The following is a 25,514-nucleotide window of genomic DNA, read 5'->3' as shown; positions in this document are numbered from 1 at the left end:
AGTATGAAAATTAGCTCTAAGAAAACTATCACAAACTAGACAAACCAGGGTGACTCTGGTTTGGTTCCGTATTAAGAAGAAATAATTTGCATACCTCGTGTTATAATTCATCATCATTATTTCTCAAGATCCCCGCTTCCTATTAGGGATTGAATACTTCTCACAGCTGAGGGTTTGGTACAATGTATCCAATCTGGAAAATTCCCCTGTGAGGTTAGCAGGATGCACTGTTCTGGATACAATTGTAGAAAACTCTCTACTGTGAGAAGCAATGAGTTGTGGGCTGCGATGAGTTGTTTTGCAACATCTGGAGGTCCATAGTTTGGAGACCACTAGTCTAAACCTTTAGGCCGGGTTCACACTTGAGAAGCTCCAGGCGGAAAATTTCCATCTGGAGCTTCCAAGTGCGGCCAACGCCAATTGAATCAGTCGGCTCTAGAACTACGCAGATATTTCCGTACCCATAGACTGCAACATCTGCGGCGCGGATACCACCAGAAACAAGCAGGTTCTGGAGAAATTTTTTGGATCGGAATTTTCTGTCAGAAATTCAGACCAGAAAATTCTGCAGTGTCAATGGGTTCAGGGAAAACCCACTTACCTGCATGTTAGGCTTCATGCTGCAAAATTTCCCACTGAACTTCCTGAGCAGAATTCCGGACGGAAATCCCGTAGTGTGAACCCGGCCTTAAAGGGGTACTCCCCTGGAAAACATTTTTTTTTAAATCAACTGGTGCCAGAAAGTTAAACAGATTTGTAAATTACTTCTATTTAAAAATCTTAATCCTTCCGGTATCAGCTGCTGTATGCTCCACAGGAAGTTATTTTCTTTCTCGATTTCTTTTCTGTCTGACCACAGTGCTCTCTGCTGACACCTCTGTCCATTTTAGGAACTGTCCGGAGCAGCATAGATTTACTATGGGCATTTGCTCCTACTCTGGATAGTTCCTGACATGGACAGAGGTGTCAGCAGAGAGCACTGTGGTCAGACAGAAAAGAAATACAACAGCTGATAAGTACCGGAAGGATTAAGATTTTTAAATAGAAGTAATTTACAAATCTGTTTAACTTTCTGGCACCAGTTGATTTAAAAAAAAATGTTTTCCAGGGGAGTACCCCTTTAAGGCCGGGTTCACACTACGGGATTTCCGTCCGGAATTCTGCTCAGGAATTTCAGTGGGAAATTTAGCTGCATGAAGCCTAACATGCAGGTTAGATCATACAACAGCTGATAAGTACTGGAAGGATTAAGATTTTTAAATAGAAGTAATTTACAAATCTGTTCTCCCTTATGGGGCCCCCGACTCTGCTCCGGTAATGACGTGTTGCACCCAGCACGGAAGCTGGTCAAAACACTCCCCCCTCCATTCATCCCTATGGGAGAGGTGGAGACATAGAGCTGAATGGAGGGGACGTGTTTCAACCAGTTCCATGCTCAGTATGACACGCGCATTAAAGGAGAAGAGCCGGGGCCCGTACAGGAGATCGTAGGGGGTCCCAGCAGTCGGGGGTCCTGTAGACAGGGGATACATTTTTTCCGTCGCATATCTCCTTTAGGTGAGGGTCACACCAGGTGAATCCACAGTGTATTTCACGCTGCGGATGTGCCGGCGGCAGTCACAAAGGGACTGCAGAGCAAGCTCCCTGCTGCGGCCTGGTAGCTCTATGTTTCTGCTTGTAGTGGTTGATTTCCCGTTGTAGAAATCCGCCACTACGAGCGGATACACACAGTCGGGGAACTCGCTCTGTAGTCTGTCCATGACTGCCGTTGGCTCATCCACAGCGTTAAATACGCCCTGTGTGACCCTGCCCTTAATGGCCATGAAATAATTTCTGCTTCCAAGTGGTGTAATATCTAGGGCTGCAATGATTAATCGATTGATAAAAATTGATAACGGGATTCGTTGTCAACGAATCTCGTCATCGATTAATCAAGCTCCGATGCGTTGTTAAGCAAAAATGAGTTACAAAGGTCATAACGCCGGCAATATGACATTTGTAACCCATTTTTTTTGGGTCAGTGCTGCCCTTCTGCAGGCGGCACTGCGCTCCGTCCACTCCTCGGCTGGCTCCCCGGCCAGAGAAAATTAAGTTACGGTGCTGTGATATCATATTCCCTGCCGGGAGCTCTGATTGGTCAATCGGTGCTAGCCAATCAGAGCTACCGGCGGGGAATATGAAATCACAGCACAGTAACTTCATATTCCCTGCTGGGACCTGGCCGGCCGAGGGCGGAGTGCAGGATGAGGTACGGAGGTGCAGGCATTATGCGATCTAAGAGAAGGTCATTTTCATTACTTTGCTGGTCCCGGATGATTGACTTACAGGGATCCATCCTGGGAAAGGCAGGCAATAGGCATGGCACTAATTCTTCAGAGGGCTTTTAAAGAATGAAAGAAGCGATCTGATTATTTGCTTTGGAAAACTGCACCACTCTTCATCTACACAGGTTTAGATAAATCTCCCCCATACTTCCTCAATAATTAGTTTTTTTCGTGTGAAAATCTCTTTTCTTTTTATCCAAGTCTTGCTGAGCTGACAGTCACTTCCTCCATCTTCCTCATTACCGCAAGGGAGATTTTGAGATAGATTCCCCTCAGCCTCCATGGTGGCCTCTGTTGTTATGCCTGTGATGTAAATGGAGATGGGGTCACATATCAACTGCTGAAGACAGTAGCGCACCTAGGCTCATTCTCCTGTGGAAAACATTTCTCTAGGAATCTTTTATAAAGGGTTGATATTGCCTCTGGTGTTGTTCTGGAGTCTCCACTCCGAGTGACACAAGCCTTCATCTTTCCCCTATCCCAGAGTGTAAGTTGTGAGGTAAGGATGTGAGGTAAGAATGTGAGGTAAATATCTGAAGTAACGTCATAAGGTAACGTTGTGAGGTAAAGATGTGAGGTAAGAATGTATGGTAAAGATGTAAGGTAATGTTTTAAGGTAACGATGTGAGGTAAAGATCTGAGGTATAGATGTGAGGTAAGAATGTGAGTTAAAGATGTGAGGTAAGGATGTGAGGTAAGGATGTGAGGTAACGTTGTGAGGTAAATATGTGAGGTAAGGATGTGAGGTAAAGATGTGAGGTAAAGATGTGAGGTAAAGATGTGAGGTAAGGATGTGAGGTAAAGATGTGAGGTAAAGATCTGAGGTAAAGATCTGAGGTAAAGATGTGTGGTAAGAATGTGAGGTAAGAATGTGAGTTAAAGATGTGAGGTAAGAATGTGAGTTAAAGATGTGAGTTAAAGATGTGAGGTAAGGATGTGTGGTAACATTGTGAGGTAAATATGTGAGGTAAGGATGTAAGGTAAAGATCTGAGGTAAAGATCTGAGGTAAAGATGTGTGGTAAGAATGTATGGTAAAGATGTGAGGTAACGTTGTGAGATAAAGATGTGAAGTAAAGTTGTGAGGTGAAGTTGTGAGGTAAAGATGCACCATGTGATAGATTTAGGTGCAATACCCCCCACAATTTGAGATGCGCCTAAATTCTGGCTAACGTGAGACACGTTAATACATGTGAAGAGTTTAACACAGTGGGGAACAAAACAACTTGGGAAATGCTAAACCTCCCACTTTGGATAAATGCCCCCAATATGTTACAAGGCTGCAGAGTTTCTCATTATACAGGGGGTTTCTAGGATAGACATTGGGGGCATATTGTCTCAGGATAGACATTGGGGGCATATTGTCTCAGGATAGACATTGGGGGCATATTGTCTCAGGATAGACATTGGGGGCATATTGTCTCAGGATAAACATTGGGGGCATATTGTCTCAGGATAGACATTGGGGGCATATTGTCTCAGGATAGACATTGGGGGCATATTGTCTCAGGATAGACATTGGGGGCATATTGTCTCAGGATAGACATTGGGGGCATATTGTCTCAGGATAAACATTGGGGGCATATTGTCTCAGGATAGACATTGGGGGCATATTGTCTCAGGATAGACATTGGGGGCATATTGTCTCAGGATAAACATTGGGGGCATATTGTCTCAGGATAGACATTGGGGGCATATTGTCTCAGGATAGACATTGGGGGCATATTGTCTCAGGATAGACATTGGGGGCATATTGATATGATATATGGGGGAAGTCTGACTATTCAGACCCCTCATGCTGATCACAATAATAAAGTTGCAGGAGGGCTTCATCATTAATTATAATGACCCGACCAATATGGCTTCCGGAAAAAACATCAAGCGTCTGATCCAGTCACCAGTATGGCTGCCTGTACAGATAGCGGTCCTTGGGGTCAGGATGTCCCCCTAGTGCCCCCTCTCCGGTCATATATATATAACAACAATGTAATAAGGAGTCATTATATGAAAGAATAACAATGTGTGTAATTGTCACCAGAAAAACTGGCTCCTCCGGCTGGGTGTGTCCGCCATCACTGTTTACCTTCACGGTGAGTGTATCAGAGCGCAGCATGTATGAGCGGCGCTGATGTCTACACAACATTACATAACACGGTTAAGTCACATCTACAAACAAAGACAAAAAGACAAAAAGACAGATGCTGTAATCACCTAGGTCAGTGTTTCCCATCGTGGCGCCTCCAGCTGTTATAAAACTACTGGGAGTTGTAGTTTTACAACAGCTGGAGGCACCCTGTTGGGAAACACTGGACTATATGTATGTTGATATGTACTTGTTTTGTATTATACATAATATATACTTGATATATACTCGATATGTATTAAAACATACTTGATATATACTCAATATGTAATATATATACTTGATATGGATTATATCTACTTGATATGTATTATATCTACTTGATATGTATTATATCTACTTGATATGTATTATATCTACTTGATATGTATTATATCTACTTGATATATACTTGATATGTATTATATCTACTTGATATCTACTTGATATGTATTATATCTACTTGATATGTATTATATCTACTTGATATATACTTGATATGTATTATATCTACTTGATATGTATTATATCTACTTGATATGTATTATATCTACTTGATATATACTTGATATGTATTATATCTACTTGATATATACTTGATATGTATTATATCTACTTGATATGTATTATATCTACTTGATATGTATTATATCTACTTGATATATACTTGATATGTATTATACATACTTGATATATACTTGATATGTATTATATCTACTTGATATATACTTGATATGTATTATACATACTTGATATATACTTGATGGGGGAGATTTATCAAAACCTGTGTAGAGGAAAAGTTGCCCAGTTGCCGATAGCAACCAATCAGATCGCTTCTTTCATTTTCATGAAGGCCTATGTACTTGATATGTATTATACATAATATACCAGATATGTACTTGATATGTATTATACATAATATACCAGATATGTACTTGATATGTATTATACATAATATACCTGATATGTACTTGATATGTATTATACATAATATACCAGATATGTACTTGATATGTATTATACATAATATACCTGATATGTACTTGATATGTATTATACATAATATACCTGATATGTACTTGATATGTATTATACATAATATACCAGATATGTACTTGATATGTATTATACATAATATACCTGATATATACTTGATATGTATTATACAATATATACCTGATATATACTTGATATGTATTATACATTATATACCTGATATATACTTGATATGTATTATACATAATATACCTGATATATACTTGATATGTATTATACATAATATATACTTGATATATACTTGATATGTATTATACATAATATACCTGATATATACTTGATATGTTTTATACATAATATACCTGATATATACTTGATATGTATTATACATAATATACCTGATATATACTTGATATGTATTATACATAATATACCTGATATGTACTTGATATGTATTATACATAATATACTTGATATGTATTATACATAATATACCTGATATATACTTGATATGTATTATACATAATATACCTGATATATACTTGATATGTATTATACATAATATACCTGATATGTACTTGATATGTATTATACATAATATACTTGATATGTACTTGATATGTATTATACATAATATACCAGATATGTACTTGATATGTATTATACATAATATACCTGATATATACTTGATATGTTTTATACATAATATACCTGATATATACTTGATATGTATTATACATAATATACCTGATATATACTTGATATGTATTATACATAATATACCTGATATGTACTTGATATGTATTATACATAATATACTTGATATGTATTATACATAATATACTTGATATGTACTTGATATGTATTATACATAATATACCTGATATATACTTGATATGTATTATACATAATATACTTGATATATACTTGATATGTATTATACATAATATACTTGATATATACTTGATATGTATTATACATAATATACCTGATATATACTTGATATGTATTATACATTATATACCTGATATATACTTGATATGTATTATACATAATATACCTGATATATACTTGATATGTATTATACATAATATACCTGATATATACTTGATATGTATTATACATAATATACCTGATATGTACTTGATATGTATTATACATAATATACTTGATATGTACTTGATATGTATTATACATAATATACCTAATATGTACTTGATATGTATTATACATAATATACCTGATATATACTTGATATGTATTATACATAATATACCTGATATATACTTGATATGTATTATACATAATATACTTGATATATACTTGATATGTATTATACATAATATACTTGATATATACTTGATATGTATTATACATAATATACTTGATGTATACTTGATATGTATTATACATAATATACCTGATATATACTTGATATGTATTATACATAATATACTTGATGTATACTTGATATGTATTAGACATAATATACTTGATGTATACTTGATATGTATTATACATAATATACCTGATATATACTTGATATGTATTATACATAATATACTTGATATATACTGGATATGTATTATACATAATATACTTGATGTATACTTGATATGTATTAGACATAATATACTTGATGTATACTTGATATGTATTATACATTATATACCTGATATATACTTGATATGTATTATACATAATATACCTTATATATACTTGATATGTATTATACATTATATACCTGATATATACTTGATATGTATTATACATAATATACCTGATATGTACTTGATATGTATTATACATTATATACCTGATATATACTTGATATGTATTATACATAATATACTTGATATATACTTGATATGTATTATACATAATATACCTGATATATAATTGATATGTATTATACATAATATACATGATATGTACTTGATATGTATTATACATAATATACCTGATATGTACTTGATATGTATTATACATAATATACTTGATATATACTTGATATGTATTATACATAATATACATGATATGTACTTGATATGTATTATACATAATATACATGATATGTACTTGATATGTATTATACATAATATATACTTGATATATACTTGATATGTATTATACATAATATACATGATATATACTTGATATGTATTATACATAATATACTTGATATGTACTTGATATGTATGATACATAATATACTTGATATGTATTATACATAATATACCTGATATGTACTTGATATGTATTATACATAATATACCTGATATATACTTGATATGTATTATACATAATATACCTGATATATACTTGATATGTATTATACATAATATACTTGATATATACTTGATATGTATTATACATAATATACCTGATATATACTTGATATGTATTATACATAATATACCTGATATATACTTGATATGTATTATACATAATATACCTGATATATACTTGATATGTATTATACATAATATATACTTGATATATACTTGATATGTATTATACATAATATACCTGATATATACTTGATATGTATTATACATAATATACTTGATATATACTTGATATGTATTATACATAATATACTTGATATATACTTGATATGTATTATACATAATATACCTGATATATACTTGATATGTATTATACATAATATACTTGATATATACTTGATATGTATTATACATAATATACTTGATATATACTTGATATGTATTATACATAATATACCTGATATGTACTTGATATGTATTATACATAATATACCTGATATGTACTTGATATGTATTATACATAATATACCTGATATATACTTGATATGTATTATACATAATATACCTGATATATACTTGATATGTATTATACATAATATACCTGATATATACTTGATATGTATTATACATAATATACCTGATATATACTTGATATGTATTATACATAATATACCTGATATATACTTGATATGTATTATACATAATATACCTGATATATGTCACGATGCCGGCTGGCAGGTAGTGGACCCTCTGTGCCAGAGAGGGATTGGCGTGGACCGTGCTAGTGGACCGGTTCTAAGCCACTACTGGTTTTCACCAGAGCCCGCCGCAAAGCGGGATGGTCTTGCTGCGGCGGTAGTGACCAGGTCGTATCCACTAGCAACGGCTCACCTCTCTGGCTGCTGAAGATAGGCGCGGTACAAGGGAGTAGGCAGAAGCAAGGTCGGACGTAGCAGAAGGTCGGGGCAGGCAGCAAGGATCGTAGTCAGGGGCAACGGCAGAAGGTCTGGAAACACAGGCAAGGAACACACAAGGAACGCTTTCACTGGCACTAAGGCAACAAGATCCGGCAAGGGAGTGCAAGGGAAGTGAGGTAATATAGGGAAGTGCACAGGTGAAAACCCTAATTGGAACCACTGCGCCAATCAGCGGCGCAGTGGCCCTTTAAATCGCAGAGACCCGGCGCGCGCGCGCCCTAGGGAGCGGGGCCGCGCGCGCCGGGACAGAACAGACGGGGAGCGAGTCAGGTAGGGAAGCCGGGGTGCGCATCGCGAGCGGGCGCTACCCGCATCGCGAATCGCATCCCGGCTGGCAGCAGGATCGCAGCGCCCCGGGTCAGAGGACGTGACCGGAGCGCTGCAGCGGAGGGAGTGAAGCGAGCGCTCCGGGGAGGAGCGGGGACCCGGAGCGCTCGGCGTAACAGTACCCCCCCCCTTGGGTCTCCCCCTCTTCTTGGAGCCTGAGAACCTGAGGAGCAGACTTTTGTCAAGGATGTTGTCCTCAGGTTCCCAGGATCTCTCTTCAGGACCACAACCCTCCCAGTCAACTAAAAAAAAATTTTTCCCTCTGACCTTTTTGGCAGCCAAAATTTCCTTGACCGAGAAGACGTCCGAGGAGCCGGAAACAGGAGTGGGAGGAACAGATTTGGGAGAAAAACGGTTGAGGATGAGTGGTTTGAGAAGAGAGACGTGAAAGGCATTAGGGATACGAAGAGAAGGAGGAAGAAGAAGTTTATAAGAGACAGGATTAATTTGACACAAAATTTTGAAAGGACCAAGATAGCGTGGTCCCAACTTGTAGCTAGGGACACGGAAGCGGACATATTTAGCGGAGAGCCATACCTTGTCTCCAGGGGAAAAAACGGGGGGAGCTCTTCTCTTCTTATCCGCGAACCTCTTCATGCGTGAAGAAGCCTGTAAAAGAGAATTTTGGGTCTCTCTCCATATAATGGAAAGGTCACGAGAAATTTCATCCACAGCGGGCAGACCAGAGGGCAAGGGGGTAGGGAGGGGGGGAAGAGGGTGACGGCCGTACACCACGAAAAATGGGGATTTGGAGGAAGATTCAGAGACCCTGAAGTTATACGAAAATTCGGCCCATGGAAGGAGATCTACTTCTGAGGCATCCGAGGAACGAGAGAGAGCATCGGCCCTAATGTTCTTATCGGCAGGACGAAAGTGAATCTCAAAATTAAATCGGGCAAAGAACAGAGACCACCGGGCCTGGCGAGGATTCAGCCGTTGGGCCGACTGGAGGTAGGAGAGGTTCTTGTGGTCGGTGTAGATAATAACAGGAAATCTTGATCCCTCCAGCAGATGCCTCCATTCCTCAAGTGCTAATTTAATGGCTAGAAGCTCTCGATCCCCGATGGAGTAGTTCCTCTCCGCTGGAGAGAAGGTCCTAGAGAAAAAACCACAAGTGACAGCATGCCCGGAAGGATTTTTTTGTAGAAGAACAGCTCCAGCTCCTACTGAGGAGGCATCAACCTCCAATAGGAAGGGTTTGGAAGGGTCAGGTCTGGAGAGCACGGGAGCCGAAGAAAAGGCAGACTTGAGTCGTTTAAAGGAGTCTTCTGCTTGAGGAGGCCAGGACTTGGGATCAGCATTTTTCTTGGTTAAAGCCACGATAGGAGCCACAATGGTAGAAAAATGTGGAATAAATTGCCTGTAATAATTGGCGAACCCCAAAAAGCGTTGGATAGCACGGAGTCCGGAGGGGCGTGGCCAATTTAAGACGGCAGAGAGTTTGTCTGGATCCATCTGTAGTCCCTGGCCAGAGACCAAATATCCTAGAAAAGGAAGAGATTGGCATTCAAACAGACATTTCTCAATTTTGGCATAGAGTTGGTTGTCACGAAGTCTCTGAAGAACCATACGGACATGCTGGCGGTGTTCTTCTAGATTGGCAGAAAAAATTAGGATATCGTCCAGATATACCACAACACAGGAGTATAATAGATCACGAAAAATTTCATTGACAAAGTCTTGGAAGACGGCAGGGGCATTACACAGTCCAAAGGGCATGACCAGATACTCAAAGTGTCCATCTCTGGTGTTAAATGCCGTTTTCCACTCGTCCCCCTCTCTGATGCGGATGAGGTTATAGGCGCCTCTTAAGTCCAATTTAGTGAAGATGTGGGCACCTTGGAGGCGATCAAAGAGTTCAGAGATGAGGGGTAAGGGGTAGCGGTTCTTAACCGTGATTTTATTAAGACCGCGGTAGTCAATGCAAGGACGTAGGGAGCCATCTTTTTTGGACACAAAGAAAAATCCGGCTCCGGCAGGAGAGGAGGATTTACGGATAAAGCCCTTTTTTAGATTCTCCTGGACGTATTCGGACATGGCAAGAGTCTCTGGGGCAGAGAGAGGATAAATTCTGCCCCGGGGTGGAGTAGTACCCGGGAGGAGGTCGATAGGGCAATCATAAGGCCTGTGAGGAGGTAGAGTCTCAGCTTGTTTTTTGCAGAAAACATCCGCGAAGTCCATATAGGCCTTAGGGAGACCGGTTACTGGAGGAACCACAGAGTTACGGCAAGGGTTACTGGGAACCGGTTTTTGACAGTTCTTGGAACAAGAGGACCCCCAACTCTTGATCTCCCCAGTGGACCAATCCAGGGTTGGGGAATGAAGTTGAAGCCAGGGAAGTCCAAGGAGAATCTCCGAGGTGCAATTGGGGAGGACCAAAAGTTCAATCCTCTCATGATGAGATCCGATGCTCATAAGAAGGGGCTCCGTGCGGAAACGTATGGTACAGTCCAATCTTTCATTATTTACACAATTGATGTAGAGGGGTCTGGCGAGACCGGTCACTGGGATGTTGAACCTGTTGACGAGAGAGGCCAAAATAAAATTTCCTGCAGATCCAGAGTCCAAGAAAGCCACTGTAGAGAAGGAGAAGGCAGAGGCAGACAACCGCACAGGCACAGTAAGACGTGGAGAAGCAGAGTAGACGTCAAGGACTGTCTCACCTTTGTGCGGAGTCAGCGTACGTCTTTCCAGGCGGGGAGGACGGATAGGACAATCCCTCAGGAAGTGTTCGGTACTAGCACAGTACAGGCAGAGGTTCTCCATACGGCGTCGTGTCCTCTCTTGGGGTGTCAGGCGAGACCGGTCGACCTGCATAGCCTCCACGGCGGGGGGCACAGGAACAGATTGCAGGGGACCAGAGGAGAGAGGAGCCGAGGAGACGAAACGCCTTGTGCGAACAGAGTCCATATCTTGGCGGAGTTCCTGACGCCTTTCAGAAAAACGCATGTCAATGCGAGTGGCTAGGTGAATAAGTTCATGTAGATTAGCAGGAATTTCTCGTGCGGCCAGAACATCTTTGATGTTGCTGGATAGGCCTTTTTTGAAGGTCGCGCAGAGGGCCTCATTATTCCAGGACAATTCTGAAGCAAGTGTACGGAATTGTACGGCGTACTCGCCAACGGAAGAATTACCCTGGACCAGGTTCAACAGGGCAGTCTCAGCAGAAGAGGCTCGGGCAGGTTCCTCAAAGACACTTCGGATTTCCGAGAAGAAGGAGTGTACTGAGGCAGTGACGGGGTCATTGCGGTCCCAGAGCGGTGTGGCCCATGACAGGGCTTTTCCGGACAGAAGACTGACTACGAAAGCCACCTTAGACCTTTCAGTGGGAAACAGGTCCGACATCATCTCCAGATGCAGGGAACATTGGGAGAGAAAGCCACGGCAAAACTTAGAGTCCCCATCAAATTTATCTGGCAAGGATAAGCGTATCCCAGGAGCGGCCACTCGCTGCGGAGGAGGTGCAGGAGCTGGCGGAGGAGATGACTGCTGAAGCTGTGGTAGCAACTGTTGTAGCATAACGGTCAGTTGAGACAGCTGTTGGCCTTGTTGCGCTATCTGTTGTGACTGCTGGGCGACCACCGTGGTGAGGTCAGCGACAACTGGCAGAGGAACTTCAGCGGGATCCATGGCCGGATCTACTGTCACGATGCCGGCTGGCAGGTAGTGGACCCTCTGTGCCAGAGAGGGATTGGCGTGGACCGTGCTAGTGGACCGGTTCTAAGCCACTACTGGTTTTCACCAGAGCCCGCCGCAAAGCGGGATGGTCTTGCTGCGGCGGTAGTGACCAGGTCGTATCCACTAGCAACGGCTCACCTCTCTGGCTGCTGAAGATAGGCGCGGTACAAGGGAGTAGGCAGAAGCAAGGTCGGACGTAGCAGAAGGTCGGGGCAGGCAGCAAGGATCGTAGTCAGGGGCAACGGCAGAAGGTCTGGAAACACAGGCAAGGAACACACAAGGAACGCTTTCACTGGCACTAAGGCAACAAGATCCGGCAAGGGAGTGCAAGGGAAGTGAGGTAATATAGGGAAGTGCACAGGTGAAAACCCTAATTGGAACCACTGCGCCAATCAGCGGCGCAGTGGCCCTTTAAATCGCAGAGACCCGGCGCGCGCGCGCCCTAGGGAGCGGGGCCGCGCGCGCCGGGACAGAACAGACGGGGAGCGAGTCAGGTAGGGAAGCCGGGGTGCGCATCGCGAGCGGGCGCTACCCGCATCGCGAATCGCATCCCGGCTGGCAGCAGGATCGCAGCGCCCCGGGTCAGAGGACGTGACCGGAGCGCTGCAGCGGAGGGAGTGAAGCGAGCGCTCCGGGGAGGAGCGGGGACCCGGAGCGCTCGGCGTAACAATATATACTTGATATGTATTATACATAATATACCTGATATATACTTGATATGTATTATACATAATATATACTTGATATATACTTGATATGTATTATACATAATATACCTGATATATACTTGATATGTATTATACATAATATACTTGATATATACTTGATATGTATTATACATAATATACCTGATATGTACTTGATATGTATTATACTTGATATGTACTTGATATGTATTATACATAATATACCTGATATATACTTGATATGTATTATACATAATATACCTGATATATACTTGATATGTATTATACATAATATACCTGATATGTACTTGATATGTATTATACATAATATACCTGATATATACTTGATATGTATTATACATAATATACCTGATATATACTTGATATGTATTATACATAATATACCTGATATATACTTGATATGTATTATACATTATATACCTGATATATACTTGATATGTATTATACATAATATACCTGATATATACTTGATATGTATTATACATAATATACCTGATATGTACTTGATATGTATTATACATAATATACCTGATATATACTTGATATGTATTATACATAATATACCTGATATATACTTGATATGTATTATACATAATATATACTTGATATGTATTATACATAATATACCTGATATATACTTGATATGTATTATACATAATATACTTGATATATACTTGATATGTATTATACATAATATACCTGATATGTACTTGATATGTATTATACATAATATACTTGATATGTACTTGATATGTATTATACATAATATACCTGATATGTACTTGATATGTATTATACATAATATACCTGATATATACTTGATATGTATTATACATAATATACCTGATATATACTTGATATGTATTATACATAATATACTTGATATATACTTGATATGTATTATACATAATATACTTGATATATACTTGATATGTATTATACATAATATACCTGATATATACTTGATATGTATTATACATAATATACCTGATATGTACTTGATATGTATTATACATAATATACCTGATATGTACTTGATATGTATTATACATAATATACATGATATGTACTTGATATGTATTATACATACCCTCATACAGCCTCGTATATGGAAAAATTAGAATGCTATAGGGGGTCAAAATTGGGCACTTTAATAACATGCTAATTTTGTAAAAAAATAATAATACATTTTTTTTTTTTAAAGCAGTTCAATAATAGAAAAGTGTGTATGATTTTATTCATTTTGACCCATAGAATAAAGAAAACATGTCATTTTTACCGTAAAGTGTACAGCGTGAAAACGAAACCCGACATAATTTGTAAAATGTTGGTTTTATTTAAAATTTTCCCACACAAATAAATTTTTTGGGGGTTTGCCGTATATTTTATGGTAAATCGATGGTAACTGGTAAATCGAAGGATTATCGCACAAAAAAACAACAACAAGCCTCATATGGGTCTGTGTGTGGAAATATAAAAGAGGTATGGTTCTTAGAAGACGAGGAGGAAAAAGACGAAAATGCTAAAATAAAATGTTCTGTGTCCTTGAGGGTTAAACACCACACAGGGCATAAACAAGGACAATAGAGGAATAAGGATATTAATACAGAAGTAGTAAGGACAGAAGCTGCAAAACATACTAAGTCAGTATAAAGAAACACAATCAGGTTACTGTCAACCAAGGTAAGAGACAGCGCGAGACCGATATTGACGCCACCACAATGTGAACTATACATAATGTGCTTGATGTGTATTATATATACTTTATACAGTGGGGAAAAAAAGTATTTAGTCAGCAATCAATTGTGCAAGTTCTCCCACTTAAAGGGGAACTCCTGCCAAAGGATAGTGGATAAGATGTCTGATCTCTCATGCAGCACCCACCTGTGTGAGCTGCACGCAGCGCTGGAGGCTCTGAGTCTGAAGCCTCACGACCATGGGCCGGAGTATCTTGATGTCACGACTCCGCGGCTGTGTGACGTCACACCCAGCCTCCTCAATGCAAGTCCATGGGTTGGGGCGTGACTGCCAGCGGCAGGACCCCTGCCGATCAGACATCTTATTCCCTATTCTTTGGATAGGGGATAAGATGTCTTAGGGCTGGAGTACCCCTTTATGATGAGAGAGGCCTGTTATTTTCATCATAGGTTATGACCTCAGCTATGAGAGACAGAATGAGAAAATAAATCCATAAAATCACATTGTCTGATTTTTAAAGAATTTATTTGCAAATTATGGTGGAAAATAAGTATTTGGTCAATAAAAATGACAGAGGTCACATGTTTTCTGTCTTCACAAGGTTTTCATACACTGCTGGTATTTTGGCCCATTCCTCCATACAGATCTCCTCTAGAGCAGTGATGTTTTGGGGCTGTCGCTGGGCAACACAGACTTTCAACTCCCTCCAGTGGTTTTCTATGGGGTTGAGATCTGGAGAGTGGCTAGGCCACTCCAGGACCTTGTAATGCTTCTTAAGAAGCCACTCCTTCATTGCCCGGGCGGTGTGTTTGGGATCATTGTCGTGCTGAAAACCCAGCCACGTTTCATCTTCAATGCCCTTCCTGATGGAAAGAGGTTTTCACTCAAAATCTCACGATACATGGCCCCATTCATTCTTTCCTTTACACGGATCAGTTGTCCTGGTCCCTTTACTGAAAAACAGCCCCAAAGCATGATGTTTCCACCCCCATGCTTCAAAGTCAGTATTGTGTTCTTTGGATGCCACTCAGCATTATTTCTCTTCCAAACACGATAAGTTGAGTTTTTATCAAAAAGTTCTAGTTTGGTTTCATCTGACCATATGACATTCTCCCAATACTCTTCTGGATCCTCCAAATTCTCTCTAGCAAACTTCAGACGGGCCCGGACATGTACTGGCTTAAGCAGAGGGACACGTCTGGCTACTGCTGATGGTAGCTTTTGTTACTTTGGTACCAGCTCTCTGCAGGTCATTCACTAGGTCCCCTCATGTGGTTCTGGGATTTTTGCTGACCGTTCTTGTGATCATTTTGACACCACGGGGTGAGATCTTGCGTAGAGCCCCAGATCGAGGGAGATTATCAATGGTCTTGTATGTCTTCCATTTTCTAATAATTGCTCCCACAGTTGATTTCTTCACACCAAGCTGCTTGCCTATTGCAGATTTAGTCTTCCCATCCTGGTGCAGGTCTACAATTTTGTTTCTGGTGTCCCTCGACATCTCTTTGGTCTTGGCCATAGGGGAGATTGGAGTGTGACTATTTGAGGTTGTGGACAGGTGTCTTTTATAACAAGTTCACACAGGAGCCATTAATACAGGTAATGAGTGGAGGACAGAGGAGACTCTTACAGAAGAAGTTACAGGTCTGTGAGAGCCAGAAATCTTCTTGTTTGTAGGTGACCAAATACTTATTTTGCACCATAATTTGCAAATAAATTCTTTAATAATCAGACAATGTGATTTTATGGATTTTTTCTCATTCTGTCTCTCATAGTTGAGGTTATAACCTATGATGATAATTACAGCCTCTCATCTTTATAAGTGGGAGAACTTGTACAATTGGTGGCTGACTAAATACTTTTTTGCCCCACTGTATACATTATACAGTACCTGATGTGTATTATACAATACCTATAATGTCTCCCTTTGTGTAAGGAATTCTATGACAACACATTTATTCATAAATGTTTTTGTTGCTGTTGTTGCATTTTTTTGCTTCTTGATTCATAGAGCTCGGTCTTATTTACGTGATGTCTGACGTGTCCTACTAATGGCTTCAGTATAACTGGTAATATACACGAGTATTGTCCTGCATTCAGTCTTTTTTGAGTCATCCCTAAAAGAGTCATCTGATTTTTATTTTTTTATAAAAAACAAAACCGTGTTTCCCAACCATGGTGACTTTTTCAAATGAACAGACGGCCCATGTAATACAGGAATGTTCTTAGGACCAGGACTGGGGGACTCTTTGTCCTTGGATTGTGCAAAGCAGAGAACCCCCTAAATTACCTGAAAGTAAAAGAAAGTGTTATGTCTGTAGGGTTGAACCCCTGTTATTGGGGTCCCCTGTGATATTGCTGGATGTGGTGGTTCACCTGATCTCAGGCTGTGGAGTTCATTATCATCATCATCAGGCACAGAAATATAATCTGTCAGCAATTACCGTCTCCAGATCTCTATCTGCAATGTAACACCCCGAGCCAAAGATATAATCCCTGCACATCTCCAGGTGTTTGTGTGTTACATACTTACACAGGATGATGACACTCGGGGTACAGGAGGATAACACTCGGGGTACAGGAGGAGGACACTCGGGGTACAGGAGGAGGACACTCGGGGTACAGGAGGAGGACACTCGGGGTACAGGAGGAGGACACTCGGGGTACAGGAGGAGGACACTCGGGGTACGGGATGATAACACTCGGGGTACAGGATGATGGCACTCGGGGTACAGGATGATGACACTCGGGGTACAGGATGATGACACTCGGGGTACGGGAGGATGACACTCGGGGTACAGGAGGATGGCACTCGGGGTACGGGATGATGGCACTCGGGGTACAGGATGATAACACTCGGGGTACAGGATGATGACACTCGGGGTACGGGAGGATGACACTCGGGGTACAGGAGGATGGCACTCGGGGTACGGGAGGATGGCACTCGGGGTACGGGAGGATGACACTCGGGGTACAGGATAACACTTGGGGTACAGGATGATGACACTTGGGGTACAGGATGATGACACTCGGGGTACAGGATGATGACACTCGGGGTACAGGATGATAACACTCGGGGTACAGGATGATGACACTCGGGGTACAGGATGATAACACTTGGGGTACAGGATGATGACACTTGGGGTACAGGATGATAACACTCGAGGTACAGGATGATGACACTCTGGGTACAGGAGGATGACACTCGGGGTACAGGATAATAACACTTGGGGTACAGGATGATGACACTCGGGGTACAGGATAATAACACTTGGGGTACAGGAGGATGACACTTGGGGTACAGGATAATAACACTTGGGGTACAGGATGATGACACTCGGGGTACAGGATGACATTCGGGGTACAGGATGATAACACTCGGGGTACAGGATGATAACACTCGGGGTACAGGAAGATAACACGGGGTACAGGATGGGGTACAGGAGGATGACACTTGGGGTACAGGAGGATGACACTTGGGGTACAGGAGGATGACTCTCGGGGTACAGGATGATAACACTCGGGGTACAGGAAGATAACATGGGGTACAGGATGGGGTACAGGAGGATAACACTTGGGGTACAGGAGGATGACACTCGGGGTACAGGAGGATGACACTCGGGGTACAGGAGGATGACACTCGGGGTACAGGAGGATGACACTCGGGGTACAGGATGATGACACTCGGGGTACAGGATGATGACACTCGGGGTACAGGATGATAACACTCGGGGTACAGGATGATGACACTCGGGGTACAGGATGATGACACTCGGGGTACAGGATGATGACACTCGGGGTACAGGAGGATGACACTCGGGGTACAGGAGGATGACACTCGGGGTACAGGAGGATGACACTCGGGGTACAGGATGATGACACTCGGGGTAGGAACACAATTGGGTCATGTGATGTTGTCCTGTGGAGGAATGAGGGAAGAATTCTCTGTTTTGATGAGTTGGACGCTGTTGTTCTGTGTTTGTCGCTCTTTGTCATGTGACTTCTTCCATCATTCATCAGCTCCAGTCTCGTCGCATTATTCAGGCATTAGTGACCCGTTCACAGTCGGTATAAGCCCCATTATAGTGACAGGAGCCGTCAGGTATGTGGGTGTCCTCCTGACATGGAGCTGTATACTCAGGATGAGCCTTTATATGACCTAGAGACGCGTGCGGCAGACGGTGCGGACACAGGTTACAGCTTGGATTGTGTCACTTGCCATGGAGCACCGGGTGAGACAACCTCTAAATAATATATATAGTAATATAATAATAGTTACAATTAATAATACCATAATAATAAATAATAGTAATAATAATCTTAATGATTGTGCCTTTATTATACTCTGATTATGAATTTTCTGTGAATGTTTCAGTTTTGTTTTCTGTCTTGGATTTTGTCTGTATAGTTAAAATGACCTCATTACAGTGGCCCCCATTACATGTCAGCAGGGTCCATTGGATACCACTGAATTTAATATTTGTATATGTTTTTATTGAAAAACAAGAAATCTTTTACCTGGTCTTTCATGAAACAATTTTTAACAAAAACGTTTCATGAAACACCAGGTAAAATATTTATTGTTTTTTATGTATAAGGGTGCGTTCACACGGCCGTTTGCCCCCGTTCTGTTAAAAAAAAAAAAAAACGGATTTAAAAAAACCGATAGAAACGGCTGATCAAACAGATATCCGTTTTGAAGCGTTTGTAACCATTTTTAATCCATTTTTTTTAAATGAAAAAATCAGCCACCCACAGACTCCTGCAGCCGGGACTAATACTACTCCCATCATGGACAGACTTGTTCCTGGCTGCAGGAGAGGCTACATTAGTGCTTGTACTACTACCCCCATCATGCAACAGACTCTGTTCCATGATGGGGGTAGTATTACAGGGGCTGAGGGATTGATAGCACCAGATCTCGTTTCTAAGACCCGATCTGATCAGAAGTTATTAAGCCGGGGAGCGGGCGGTATGGTCCGCAACCCTGCGATCACCGATGTATTTTACTTTTTTTTAAATTCCCCGCGGGGAGCTCTGAATGGCCCGTACTGAGGAGCCAATCAGGGCTCCCTGCGGGATTTTTAAAATTGACAATTTATATTAAAAGCGCTGTGGGGGGCAAGATATATAGCGCTATATATCTAGCCCCCCAGAGCATTTATAAAGATATAACCCCAGCCAGCGCAAAATTATATACCCCCGCAGTGTGTGTGTGTGTGTGTGTGTGTGTGTGTGTGTGTGTGTGTGTGTGTATATATATATATATATATATATATATATATAATATGTGTATGTGAGCCCTCGCCAGCGCATTTATAATGTAACCCCCGCCCGCGCCTTTATAATTATATAACCCCCGCCAGCGCATTTATAATGTAGCCCCCGCCCGCGCCTTTATAATTATATACCACCCGCCAGCGCATTTATGCGACCCCCTGTTGGCGCATATGACAGCCTCCACGCCCCCCTCCAATAGAATTGCATTGAGGGTGCGGGGCGTGACTGCACGAGGGGGCGGGGCTATGATGTCACGAGCTCCCAGCTCCAGCTTTCAGAACAGTTTGTTCCAAACGCTGAGCAGCGGAGTACCCCTTTAAGGGAAAACGGTCATGTTTGCGGGGTCTCTGTCTCTAATATACATACCTTCTCAAGATCCTCTTCTAACTTCGCTGAAGGTGAATTTTGAATATTCATGGTCGCCGGTCACGTGAGCGATTGTGCCAACTGAGCGATCACGTGACCAGCGACCATGAATATTCAAATTAAGCCGGCGGGCCCGCCTCCAGCGTGAAATTCAGCGTAGATAGAAGAGGATCAGGTGCCGAACTGAAAGTATGTATATTAGTCAGAGACCCCGCATTGGTCTCCTGGTCACCCGCCCTATAACCCGGTGTATTGGATTTAGTGTGGGTGAACAGGATGACCGTTTTCCTTATACAGTATCATTTTTATTATATTTTTTAGCTGTTATTTGCAATGTAAATTTTCGAGGTTTTTTTTTTATTCTGTTTTTATTATATATTTAGTTAGTTTTCAATAATATTATTTTATTTGATTATTGTATATTATTTTTATTAACCAGTGTCGCTAAGGTATAGAAACATTTGGTATATGTATAATTCAAAGGAAGCGTCATGGGAGATTCTGTTAACCTCTTGAATGTGGGACTTAGTGTGTGTGTGTGTGTATATATCTGTATATGTGTGTGTGTGTATGTATATATGTGTGTGTATATCTATATGTGTGTGTGTGTATGTGTATATCTGTATATGTATATGTGTGTGTGTATGTATATATGTGTATATGTATATGTGTGCATGTATGTATGTATATATGTGTGTATCTGTATATGTATGTGTGTATGTGTGTGTGTGTGTATGTATGTATGTATATATATGTATGTGTGTGTATGTATGTATATGTGTGTATGTTCCAGCATCACGTCCAAACGGCTAAAGATATTAACATGAAACTTGGTCACATGTTACTTATATGTCACCAACAAACATAGGATAGGTGATTTAACCCTTACTCACCCCCATTTGCCAGGGGCGGGGTTTATGTTTAATGTCCTATACAAGTCTATGGGAAATATATGTTACTGCAGAACTTCCAAACGGCTGGAGATATTTCCATAATACTTGGTCACATGTTACTTATATGTCCACTTAAAATATAGGATAGTTAATTTAACCCTTAACTACCCCCATTTGTGAGGGTCGGGGTTTTTGTTTAAAGTCCCATGCAAATCAATGGGAAATGTATGTTCCCACATAACTTCTGTACGGCTGGAGATATTTCCATACCTGGTCACATATTACGAGTCAGGATAGGAGGAGGGGATGGGAGGTCGGGATAGGAGGACGGGATATGACAACAATATATGAGGACTGGATATGAAGTCAAAAGCTTCCTCCTTTTGTTTATTTTCCTCCCCAACAAGGTTTAGGAAGGAAAAACCGGGCAACGCCGAGTACTCAGCTAATATATATTTATACAGTGGTCCCTCAACATACGATGGTAATTCGTTCCAAATGACCCATCGTTTGTTGAATCCATTGTATGTTGAGGGATCCGTGCAATGTAAAGTATAGGAAGCTTTACTCACCTGTCCCCGCCGCTCCGGACCAGGTCCTCACCGCTCCCGATGCTGTCCCAGGGGCTCCCGATGCTGTCCCAGGGGCTCCCGCTGCTGTCCCAGGGGCTCCCGATGCTGTCCCGCTGCTCCGGTGTCTTCTTCGCAATCCTCCTGCGTCTTCCGCATCTTCTCCAGGGTCCGGGTCTCGCTTTCTGGTGACGTTATTACGCTGCTGCGCTGGCACGGCGTGCGTAGTGACGTAATAACGATGCCGGAAAGCGAGGCCCGGACCCTGGAGAAGATGCAGAAGACACCGGAGGATCGCGAAGTGGACCCGGAGCAGCGGGAATAGGTGAGTGAACCTGTCTGGGATGCTTAAACTGCTATCCGACAGAAGCTTAAGCATTTTGCGCTGTCGGATAGCAGTTAATGCGATGGCCCCGACATATAAAAGCATCGTATGTCGATTTGATCATATGTCGGGGCCATCGCAGGTCGGGGGGGTTAATATATATATATATATATATATATATATATATATATATATATGTGTGTGTGTGTGTGTATATGTGTGTATATAAAAAAAATTTCTTAATTAATTAGCAGTGCTGAGACTTTGTTCTATACAGCCGAAACAAGAAGAAAAAGTACACTATATAGTGCACACCCAATCAAATACAACAATCTTTATTAGAATTAGTACAAAAAAAACACATATACAACATGTCTAATCAGACAAAATCCCATTAAAAGCATTAAAAAAAAACCACTTAAGTGCCCTCCCACAACAGGGAGCAGCCCCTAGGACCCCTCCCAGGACACCTGTATATATCTGTATCCAACACTGCCTCCGCACACATATAAAAAAAATGTCTCTATGCAATTGTATAAATACCTGAATACATGGAAATAGTACTGTCCTAACCCCACTATCAAAAACAGTTTTCATTATACAACCTGATAGTCAGTAGCCCCACAATATATATCAGATGGGGAGCTGGGAAAATGCAAGAATCAGAGGCAGTGGGTCAGTATTCATCCATCAGGTGTCCTCCTGAATCCTACGCGTTTCGTCACCTACAGGTGACTTCCTCAGGGGTATTTTCTTCTTGTTTTGGTTGTGCAATTTGGAACACAAAGCAGCACCCCCCTTTTTATTAGAGCTGAGCCTGCTTGTGTCTAAGTGATTTATTTTGGTTCTATACAGGTCAGTGTTCAGGTGGGACGTTCATGCCGTTGCACAGATATTTCGGCAAAATGTCAGAATACGTGCAGAGGGCCAGGCCCCATCGATTTCAATGGCCTGAATGTAGTTCAGCGAGTTTTTGTCTTGTCCTAATATAATGCAGCATACTGTAGGTGGTTATTAGAGTAATGCAGAGGTTCTTGTGTATGCCTCGTGTTTACCTGTTTTTGCTGATGTGGCAGGCATGGAGTTTTCAGCCATATTGATGTCATTCCATTATTGAAATGATTTCCTAATGCTGCCTTCATTTCCCATGAATCCTCTAAGTTTGTATAGAGAGAGTGTGGAGTCTCATCACTGCACCTGGTCATCTAATTAGCCTGCTGGTGCTGGAAGTCATCCAGGCAAACTGATTAGATCAATGTTTTTCAAACATTGTGCCTCCAGCTGTTGCAAAACTACAACTCCCAGCATCCCCGGACAGCCAACGGCTGTCCGGGCATGCTGGGAGTTGTAGTTTTGCAACAGCTGGAGACGCACTGTTTGGAAAACACTGTATAACATTGTTCATTTCACTGGAGTATTCCATGAAAAACTGGACAATTATAGGTTCTATGGATAACGAACACAGTAACAATAATCTATGTATCTGTGCTAATACAATAAATGATAAATAGGCGACAAATCCATTTATGTTATAAGCAGTGACTTTGTGGACTTGTATACACATCACTCCCATCATGGACTGTATTTGTTTTTTATGTTGGATCAGGCACAAGCCCACCAGGGACAATATACACAGTGGATGTATTAGACACATAAAGGATAGGCTTATATATATATATATATATATATATATATATATATATATATATATTAGCCCAGGATAGAAGGTGTTTGTTTTCCCCTCCGCTCCCTTTCCATGACCCACGGGCCGATTCCCCATCCCATGTTCAACATGGCCGTCACAGACCAAGGCAAAGTTAATGGAGCCGGCCAGGGTTTGGCCTCTCTTTCCGGGAGCCCCATCTGGTGTTCTGCCTCCTCAATGGGAACTCCAGTGCTAAACTGCGTAATAAAGAATTAAAGGGGTTGTGCGCTGCCCTGCCTTTCGGAGCTCCGCACGCAGCGTCCGGAAGTTCATTACTCCGAACGCTGTGTGCGGGCTTCCGTGTTCGCGGCCGCCGGGCGTGACGTCATGCCCGGCCCCCTCTTGACGTCACACCCACCCCCTCTACCAAAGGCTATGGGAAGGGGGGGGCGTGACAGCGGTTGCGCCCCCTTCCCATAGACTTTCGTTGAGGGGGCGGGCGTGACGTCACAGCCGCCCCCTCAACGAAAGTCTATGGGAAGGGGGCGCAACCGCTGTCACGCCCCCCCCCTTCCCATAGACTTTGGTATAGGGGGCGGGTGTGACGTCACGCCCAGCGGCCGCGAACACGGAAGCCCGTACACAGCGTTCGGAGTAATGAACTTCCGGACGCTGCGTGCGAAGCTCCGAAAGGCCGGGCAGCGGACAACCCCTTTAAAGCGGTACTCCAGTGGAAATTTTTTTATTTTTTTATTTTTTATCAACTGGTGCCAGAAATGTAAACAGATTTGTAAATTCTATTAAAAAAAAAATCTTAATCCTTCCAGTACTTATCAGCTGCTGAATACTACAGAGGAAATTTTTTTTTTTTTTGAACACAGAGCTCTCTGCTGACATCATGACCACAGTGCTCTCTGCTGACACCTCTGTCCATTTTAAGAACTGTCCAGAGCAGGAGAAAATCCCCATAGAAAACAAATGCTGCTCTGGACAGTTCTTAAAATGGACAGAGGTGGCAGCAGAGAGCACTGTGCTCGTGAGGTCAGCAGAGAGCTCTGTGTTCCAAAAAGAAAATAACTTTCTCTGTAGTATTCAGCAGCTAATAAGTACTGGAAGAATTAAGATTTTTTAATAGAAGTAATTGACAAATCTGTTTAACTTTCTGGCACCAGTTGATTTAAAAAAAATAAAAAATAAGTTTTCCACCGGAGTACCCCTTTAATGAGCGACCGAAGTCAAGCGGTGACTCCGGTCGGCTCATTGTTGACCCGTATCCAGTTTCAAAACCAGATACGGATCAAAAATGAGCCGACCGGAGTCA

The 25,514-nt window shown here is 41.5% G+C and overlaps 1 protein-coding gene across 4 annotated transcripts in view; it reads left to right on the top strand.

Moving 5' to 3' along the window:
* GRAMD1C (GRAM domain containing 1C) overlaps positions 1-25,514 on the top strand; it is a 165,450-nt gene that overhangs the window by 25,871 nt on the left and 114,065 nt on the right. The window contains exon 1 of one of the 4 annotated variants that reach the window (XM_056559944.1): positions 19,219-19,347. The exons of the other annotated variants lie outside the window; for them this stretch is intronic. The gene's annotated coding sequence lies outside the window, so the exon portion shown is untranslated. Of the gene's footprint in view, positions 1-19,218; positions 19,348-25,514 lie in introns of those variants that run through there. 4 annotated transcript variants of the gene reach the window in all.

The sequence above is a fragment of the Hyla sarda genome, chromosome 2 (genome assembly GCF_029499605.1).
Source record: "Hyla sarda isolate aHylSar1 chromosome 2, aHylSar1.hap1, whole genome shotgun sequence".
Classification (NCBI taxonomy): domain Eukaryota; kingdom Metazoa; phylum Chordata; class Amphibia; order Anura; family Hylidae; genus Hyla; species Hyla sarda.
The sequence above is the reverse complement of the archived record's forward strand: the minus strand, read 5'-3'. Positions and strand labels throughout refer to the sequence as shown.